The sequence below is a fragment of the Citrus clementina genome, unplaced genomic scaffold (genome assembly GCF_000493195.1).
Source record: "Citrus clementina cultivar Clemenules unplaced genomic scaffold, Citrus_clementina_v1.0 scaffold_8, whole genome shotgun sequence".
Classification (NCBI taxonomy): Eukaryota; Viridiplantae; Streptophyta; class Magnoliopsida; order Sapindales; family Rutaceae; genus Citrus; species Citrus x clementina.
Window position 1 is genome coordinate 11816326 of NW_006262022.1, and position 9931 is coordinate 11826256.

Consider the following 9931-nt stretch of genomic DNA (forward strand, 5'->3'; position numbering starts at 1 on the left):
TCCTTGTCGGCACAATGATCACAAGATTGTGATCCGCTTTTTAAAAGAAAATCTTTTAAGTAGATTTGGAATACCTCAAGCCATTATCAGTGATAGACGTAAATATTTTTGTAACAAACCATTTGAGTCCTTAATGAAGAAATATGGAATTGCACATAAAGTTGCTACTCCTTATCAGTCTCAAACAAGTGGTCAAGTTGAATTAGCAAATAGGGAGATAAAATAAATTTTAGAAAAGATAGTTAATCCAACCCTAAAGATTAGCCTCTTCGACTAACTGATGCACTTTGGGCATATCGTACTGCTTTTATAACATCTTTAGGAATGTCACCCTATCAGCTTATTTATGGAAAATCTTGCTACTTACTGGTTGAACTTGAACATAAATAATTTTGGGTCATCAAAGCTTCTAATTAAAATCTTGATGATGCTGGTAATGTGCGTAAATTGCAATTAAATGAACTTGAGGAATTAAGGAAAAATGCATATGAGAATTCCAGAATTATTAAGGCAAGAACTAAAGTTTTTCATGATAAAAGAATTTTTCGGAAAACATTTGAAATTGGTGAAAAAGTGTTGCTTTATAATTCTCGTCTTCATTTGTTTCTAAGGAAGTTAAAGTCAAAGTGGAATGGTCCATTTATTGTAAAAAAAATATATCCATATGGAGCCGTAGAAGCTGAGAATCCAAAGGATGGTGCACATTTAAAGTTAATAGTCAAAGATTGAAATCATATCTAAAATACCAACCACAAGAAGCCAACAACGAAATCAATTTGAGTGACCCACCAAATCTTAATTAAAACCTTTTGTTTTAATTTTTTTGGTTATTTTTGTTTACTATTATTTTACCATTTGTTGATTTTTTTTCTTTTTTTTTCCTTTCTATTTCTTGAATGGAGTGCATTAAATTGTTTTTAATTGTGTGTTGTTTGACAATTGTGTTTTAACTCACCAATTTTTATACATGTCATGAGTACTTCCATGAGAAGGATCCTTTTCAAACATCTTAGAGAACTTTTACATGTAAAATTTCACCGGAGAAGTTTGCTCCAAATTTGTAAATCACATCCTATTTGGGATCTACAACCACCAGAGCTAGTATCCCACATTGAAGATCTAGAAAGACAACTCAAAGAAATAGAGGATGGTATTTATAAACTCCAATTGGAACTTCAGGTAAATTCGATAAAAGGGCGAAGGTGAGTTACATGTTTGTGTATATTGATTTTTTTTTTTTACTTTGTTCTTCTTCTTCACTTTTGATTTGATTCCACAGATTTGATTCATTTCTTTGATTTGTTTTGATCACTCTCCTATATAAATGGCGGATAATGGTACTCTATGACATTTTAAGTTGGTATTTTCAGTTTCCCAAAATCAAGCATGGAAGAAATATAACATAAACTACATAAGCATTTTCATTCTCTCCCTCAAAATGCTCTTAAAAAAAATACAAAACTCATTGTGAACGATTGCGTTTGTTAATGATCAATAGGATTCCTACTGACATTCGTTGGTTAATTAAAGTAAAGGTCCGACTGGCAGGTGAGTTTTCTGATCCATTTGTTTCCTACATGCCTGGTTTTGGTAAAAGTACATTTGCTAAAAAAAGGAAGAGCTAAGCGGCTTGGCTCTAAATGTCCTAACTGTGTAACACTTGCTTGCAAAAACCACATTGTAAAACATTAGGAGTGATTTCTATGAATCGTGAAGATAAAATCAAATTCATTAAGGATGGCATGAGTAAAAAATCGTTGGATGATATCTTACTATCTATTGAGACGCATCCAAGCGGATTTGTTCAACATGAAATTCATAATTTGTGGAAGCTGTTCCAAAAGAAAAGTACACAGTTTAATCTTGGGAATCTGACTCTAAAATACCCTGTTTGCCAGTTTATAAGAAAATTGGATGAGAAGCCTATTTTCGACCTATAAAGAGCGTTCAAGCCGTTACTGGACGTAAAACCAGAGGAAGATGTGAGCCATAATCACAATTACCAATAAATATCCTTTTATTTTACTGTTCTTTTTTTCTTTTACATTACTATTTTTATTATTATTGTGTGTTTTTTATGTCTAATCACTGTTTATTTTTTTCTGTTTACTTTTGAATTGTTGTGTCAAAAGCTTCACGCGTCATTTGACACACTACCCCATCTATAGATACATATCATTGTGTCTGTCACCAAGATCCTTAAATAGGAGCTCCTTTTCAAGCACTCACAAATTGTTTCCTTTTAGAATTGTTCTAATGGCAGCAATTTCAAGCCAACTTAAGAATATTTGCGTGCTTTCTGGATTTTGTTATAGGAAGTATAAGAAGTTCGTTCAAGCAGCCATAGATCTTGGTTGTGCTATAGCAAAGAGACAACTACATCTTGTATATGGAGAAGGTGACCGAGAGTTATCAAAGTTTGTCTCTGAAGCTGCTTTCGTTCGAGGAAGCCAAGTGCTAGGTAGTATTACAAATGCCTTAAAACCTTTAGGATGTCTACCAAACCCACAAACTATAAAAGAGTTAGTTGTCTCAGGTATGCAAGAAAGAATATCCGAAATGTTAAATCATGCTAACGCTTTCATTTTCTTGCCAAGAGATCTTGCAACTTTAGAGGCGCTAATTACATTTGCTTCTTGGGCCCATTTGAACATCTATAAAAAAAACTCATCGGTTTGTTAAATGTTAATAACTTTTATGATGACTTAAAAGCATTTCCTAATAATGCAATTAAAAATTATTTCATTCCACCTTCAATGAAAAAACTCCTACTGCTAACGAGCCAGATCCAATGACTTTGGCATTGGATTAGGTAACTAATGATGATGGCAGTAACTTTTGTAAAAAGTGTAAATTAGATTTAACTCTCTGTTTATAAATATTTTCTAGCAATAGCCAGGTTATATCTTCTAAACTCTACTATTTTCTTCTAAGACATTGAGGACAATGTCTCTTTCAAGTTGGGGGGAGAGAATAGTTGACAGTTGTGGAATGTCTTAGTCCCGGTGATGTTTTTTACTAATTTTTGTTGTAAAGACTAACTTTGGATAAAAATTTGAGTCGAAGATGGCAGAATATAGAATGTAATGTCTCTAGAAATGCATCTTCTTAATTTTAATATTTTGTTTCTTAAAAAAAAGTTATCTTCTAACTTCTTTTTCTTTCTTTTTGTCTTTTTCTCTTAATCATCTCCCTTAAGTTTCTGCAATCAATCCCAATTTTTTTAGTGTTTTCTTTAACTTAAAAAAAAAAGAGTTTTCTTTTTCGGTGTGATCTTTTAACATTGGATAACATGATGATTTTCAAATTTTGGTATTTGTATTATCTTTGGTCTTGAGTTATGTTACACTATGTTTTCCCCTTTGCATGTTGAAGTGTAAGTTGAGAAATTTGATGAGGAAAATTGATTAAACCATTTGGAGGAATGTACATGTTATGAAAAGTTCAAGCGGGATTTTGAGCCTATTATCCTTGGAGAGTAACCTTGTTCGCCTATACAACTTCACAATTTATTATACAAGATCTCTATATTTTCTTTAAAAAAAGAATTGCAGCCACATCTAGAAGTCCATTGAACTAGTGGATATGAAAGATTATTTAGAGTTCTAAAAGATGACAGAAGGTCATCTTTGATCCGTTTGAGTCTTTCTAGCAAACCCTTTAATAAAGTTTCCATAGTTAACCCCTTTGAGCCTATATATTAAAAAAAAGAAAAAAAAACTTTTTCTTTGGTAACCTATCATTTTGTCTCATTCCAATGGGGAATATCACCTTATGTTTTATATTTTTCACCACCAAATTATATTTGAAAATAGGGATGATTATGTATTTTACATATATATATATATAATAAATAAAAACAAGAAAAAGAAAGGAAAGAAAAGAAAAAAATTTCAAGAAAAAAAAGCACCTTGTAATCTAAAAAAAAAAAGTCCCCTATTTGCCATAATCCTAGCCTACGTTACGTCCTAATGAAAGTCCTTCTCAATTTTAGGGAACTATAGTATGAAGTAAAAGCTAGTAATATGGACTAAAAGATGTGGTGATACATAAAATTAAAAATAAAGTAATTTAGCTAATAATTCCCTTGAGTTGAGATCATTTTATTTATAAGCTATGGGCGTTATTCTTTCATCTTGGTGAGAGCGTGTGATATTCTTTTATTATTCTGTCAATCTACCACTTTTTAGAGTGACAATTTAATTTGGGGTATATTTTCTTTTGAGAGGGTCACTCTTAATTGTGAGGTTTTGGAGTTTGATGTATCATTCTTAAAAGTAGCTTGATTAATGCAGCTTTGATAATTAATCATTTTACATTATTTTACCTAACTATTTTGTACGGGTTTGATTTTCTTTAGGCTGAAGATAATGCTTATACTTTTATTTGATTGTTGTCATTAATCTGATGAAAGAAGTAAACACAATCTTTCCAAAAAAAGAAATCAATTTGGGTTTGAACTTTCACTAAATTTTATCGCTTAAATTGCTAGGGCTTAGCAATAAATTGGTTGGGGAGTGTGACTACCACTAAAAAGTGTATGTGTAATAAGGATAAAATTATTAGTTTTTCACTAAAAGTGTTGATTAATGCGCTCATAACTTATAAATTATATGAATTCTCCCCAAATAAATTTTTGTTTTAAATTAAATCGCAATATGTTAATTTTTATCTTGTAAATATTTTTCAGGAATAAAGATGGAATTGGAATTGAAAGCTAGAACAAAGAAGAACTGCTGGAGCAATTTCGAATGCATTATTGAGGAGATGTAATTAACAAATATTAAATAAATAATAATAATAATAATAAATAATAAAAAAGAAGAATGGACAACCATGCTCATGATGGTCAAGTGGCCATCTTGCCAGCTAACCATTACATCTTTCAAAGTACATATAATATATAAAAAAAAAAAGAGATGCACCACTTCCCTTTTATAGGCAAAGGGATGCAAGTGGAAGGGGCAGAGCCGAGACGTGAGACGAAAGAGCGAAGCTGAGGAATTTTTTTTTTCTTCTTTTGCTGTGTAATCAACTTACTTATAATATATTTCAAAAGTTTGTCAAATAAAAAGAGTGTTTTTTTTCTTTTAATATGAGTGACTAATTTTACTAAGCTGAGGTGAAGGGTGAAGTTTAAGGTTTTAAATTATAATGTCGACTCGTTAATGTAGTTGTGGCACATTAGGTACTTGATTCCATATTTATTCACACACATAATTAGTTAAAAATTAAATGATATAATAACTAATTGGTAAAAGTGAGGCAAAATATAAAAATGAGAGAGTATTAAAATTATAGTTTGAATACTGAGAGTGGATCTTGTAACCTTAGCATAGTTTTAAATTGATTTCTAGTGATTTATTTTCCCACAATTAATTTTCTTTGTTTAAGAAATTGACAACTAGATTTTAAATTCTCTGTGGTTCAACCTTGGAATCACCGGGTGATATGATGACTAGACACTCTTATACTTAGTAGTATGTCTAATGTTAAATTTAACAATTACTCAATGGAGTGACTGATAATAGGATCTCTTCCAAAGGTCCTGTGAGCGTGAAATCTTTAATAAAGGCAAATTTCTAATTGCTTATAGATTTTTAATTTTTGGCTCGTGCTAAGAGATGAAGAGTTTACAACCTATGGTCAAGGAATTAGTGATGAAATTGACACAACTTAAAAGTGATTTCTAATTCTCAAGTATATGAGTGTCTTGTTACATTATAACTCGGTGAGTCCGAGGTTGATCCACAGAGAAAATATTTACTTTGTTTATTTTATTTTATCTAAAAGTGAAAATAAAACTTGAATATAAATATCTTAATTTAAATGAAACTATAAAATTGAATTAGTTAGGGTTATAGATCCACTCTTAGTAGTAAATAAAATTTAATAAATTCTTTTTATCATTTTTTAGATTTATTTCCCAAATGATTAATTATATAAATTATTATTATTTTCTCATTAATTTTATTATGGATTAAGTATTTATTGTGCCAAAATTTAATTTGTCTGCAATAAATCAAAATATCATTTGACCATGCCTTATATTAAGATATTAAGAATTTATTGTGCCAAACTCCCTTGTTTTCAATAAATCAATTTTTTAAAATATAAAATATGTATAAAATTAAGTAGAAAATAATTTAATTTATATAATTAAAAATAGAATTTGATTAAAATATTATTTATTTCCTGACTATTATTATTTACCTAAGCGTAATTGAAATAAAAATAATTATTAAAATAAATCACTCATAATTAAAAGTAATAAAACAACTAAATTTGAAAATAAAACTAGATTTATTTATAAAAGTAATTATACAAAACATGAAAACATTCCTGAAAAACAAGATTACAGAGGAATTGAGAGAAATTGAGAAGAATAGAGATTATCAAAAACATTAAAATGAGACTCTATTTATAGAAAAATAAATTCATAATCCAGTGTTTTGCTGTCCATCAAAAACACAACCATTATATCAAGATCCAACGGCTGGTCAAACTTCAAAAGTCAACATTACATGTGGCATCTTGCGAACCGTCCGAATTGGTCAAAGAATTGTAGAGATATGGTGGGTTAATGGGTGGATCGGGTCGACTCGAATACAAAGATTCGGATCCTACAACTTGCTTCACCAATCATTACCACGTGGCACGATCATGGCCATTGAATTATGAATGGTTGAGATTTAGTCAAAATTGACAACTATCCAACGCACTCATATCTATTGTAAGCTCATGTTATCATCCAATTAGTGTTCGGTCATCAAAACAAGGTAACGTTTTGCACAAGCTCAATTTTAAGCCAGTCTTGACTGATCTTACAGTTTTTAAACCTTCAGAATCCAAATTTGATATTCGTTTATCTGTTTGAAGTCTCGAATTACGTGATGCGAATCCCACACTGAAACTTTGAAACCCACACTTAATTTGTAGTTTCAACTTCCCAAGAAAGTTCTAAACAGATTTATGACAAACAAAACCTTGACGCCACACTCAAGAAATAGATGAGAAGGTGAGTGATAAGTCTAAACTTAGAACGCCACAAGAATGCAAATATCTCTAATATTATTACATAGCAAGGTTGTTGAATTTAAACCCAAGATCCTAAAAATACAAATGGAAACATTGGAACAACCCTGCAAGTAGGTTTGTCAAATGATGTTTCAAAAGTCTTCACCAACCCACCATAATTAATGCTATCTTTGACAAACTTAATGCTAGCCTACTATAATTAATGCTATCATTGACAAACTTAATGTTAGCCCACCATCATTGATGGTAGACTTACCTTACAAATTGACAAACTTGAAAAAAAACAAACCAATGAAGTTGAAAATCAAAGGAGTCGTTGAAAATCCCAAATCTGAACAAGCTGTAATGAATTAGTCATAATTCCTTCTAGAGAACTCCAAATCCAGCTCTGTAAAATTTATTGGAAAGCTAACTTAATTAGCTTTCCAATGGTATATAGTTTGCACATTACTTCTAGCTCAATCAATACAGTTTTTATTCCGAATTTGACCTTTCTGCATTTGATACAAATTGTGTATTTGGCGACCCAATAACTTGAATAATGCCCACAATGCCTTGATTTCTCTTCAAGCCCAATTCATGATGTCTTGCATCTTGAATTGCATTTTCAATCCATATTTTCTCAATTAATCCATTTAAAGCAGCTTGCATCTTTTTGGCTCTTGCTCTTGTAATTGGGCCTCCATGAATGTGCAAAGGATCACTTGAAGTTTTAATGGTATTCCCTTGATGGTTCTCATCATTCCCCCTCTCCTCAAAAGGATTCGTCCTTGAATCTTCACCTACATCAAAAGGAGAAAGATCAGAAACATTAAAAGTAGCACTCACATTATACTCACTAGGAAGATCCAATTTGTAGGCATTGTCATTGATCCATGCAACCACTTGAAATAGACCATCTCCCCTTGGAAGCAACTTGGAACGCCTTTGTGCTGGGAACCTCTCCTTTTGTAGGCATTGTCATTGATCCATGCACCCAAACCCAATCTCCAAGCTGAAAAACCACTTGCTTACGTCCTTTGTTGGCTTGAGTAGCATATTGTTTAGTTCTCTTTTCTATGTGTTGACGTGTTCTCCCATGCAATTGCTTGACAAATTTAGCTTTCTTTTTACCATCCATACTAGCACACTCATCAATAGGTAAAGGTAATAAATCCAAAGGAGTTAATGGATTAAAACCATATACAATCTCAAATGGTGAAAATTTAGTAGCTGAATGGACAGTTCTATTGTAAGCAAATTCAACATGTGGCAAACATTCTTCCCAAGTTTTCAAGTTCTTTTGAATAATGGCACGCAACAAAGTAGACGGTGTTCTATTTACAACCTTAGTTTGTCTATCAGTTTGTGGATGACAAGTAGTAGAAAACAAAAGTTTAGTACCCAACTTACCCCACAAAGTTTTCCAAAAGTGGCTCAAGAACTTAGCATCTCGATATGAGACTATGCTCCTTGGTACTCCATGCAACCTGACTATTTCCTTGAAAAACAAATTAGCTATGTTTGTTGCATCATCAGTTTTGTGACATGGAATGAAATGTGCCATCTTTGAAAACCTATCAACAACAACAAAAACAAAATCATTTCCCCTTTTTGACCTAGGTAAACCCAAAACAAAGTCCATAGAAATATCAACCCAAGGTTCACTAGGTATGGGCAGAGGGTTATACAATCCATGGGGTAAAACTCTAGACTTAGCATGTTTACAAGTGATACACTTCTCACATATTCTTTCAACATCACATTTCATATGTGGCCAAAAGAAGTGTTCTTTTAAAACATCTAAAGTCTTTGCAATGCCAAAATGTCCCATTAAACCACCCCCATGAGCTTCACGCACAAGCAATTCACACAAAGAACTATGAGGCACACACAATTTATTTTCTCTAAATAAAAGCCCATCATGCCTATTGAACTTACCAAATGCAACTTTCTCACAAGCATTAAATACATTAGCAAAATCAGGATCGTTAACATATAATTCTTTAATGTACTCAAATCCTAACAACTTTGCATTCAATGTAGAGATAAGTGCATACCTTCTAGATAATGCATCAGCCACCACATTCTCCTTACCTTGTTTATATTTGATCACATAAGGAAATGGCTCAATAAATTCAACCCATTTGGCATGTCTCTTATGTAACTTACCTTGCCCTTTCAAATGCTTCAAGGACTCATGATCAGTGTGTATAACAAACTCTTTAGGTAGAAGATAATGTTGCCAAGTTTCCAATGCTCTTACCAATGCATACATCTGCTTGTCATAGGTAGGATAGTTTAGGGTTGCTCCACTCAATTTCTCACTAAAGTAAGCAATTGGACGCCCTTCTTGCATCAAAACAGCTCCAATACCTATACCTAAAGCATCACACTCAATTTCAAAAGTTTTAGTAAAATCAGGTAAAGCAAGTAATGGTGCAGAAACCAATTTCTCCTTAATTAGATTAAATGCCCTTTCTTGTTCACTACCCCACTTAAATCCCACATGTTTCTTCACAATTTCAGTTAATGGTGCAGCAAGGGTGCTAAAATCTTTCACAAATCTTCTATAAAAACTAGCCAAACCATGAAAAATTCTTACCACACTTACACTTTTAGGTGTAGGCCACTCTTTAATAGCCTTTACTTCTCTTCATCAACCTCAATTCCTTTAGCACTTACAACATAACCAAGAAAAAAAATCTGATTTGTACAAAAGGAACACTTCTTCAAATTAGCATACAACTTTTCCTTCCTTAAAACAGTCAATACACTTTGCAAATGTTCAATGTGTTCATCTAAGCCTTTGCTATAGATCAAAATATCATCAAAATAGATAACTACGAATTTACCAATAAAAGCACCCAAAATATGGTTCATTAACCTCATAAAAAGTGCTAGGTGCATTAGA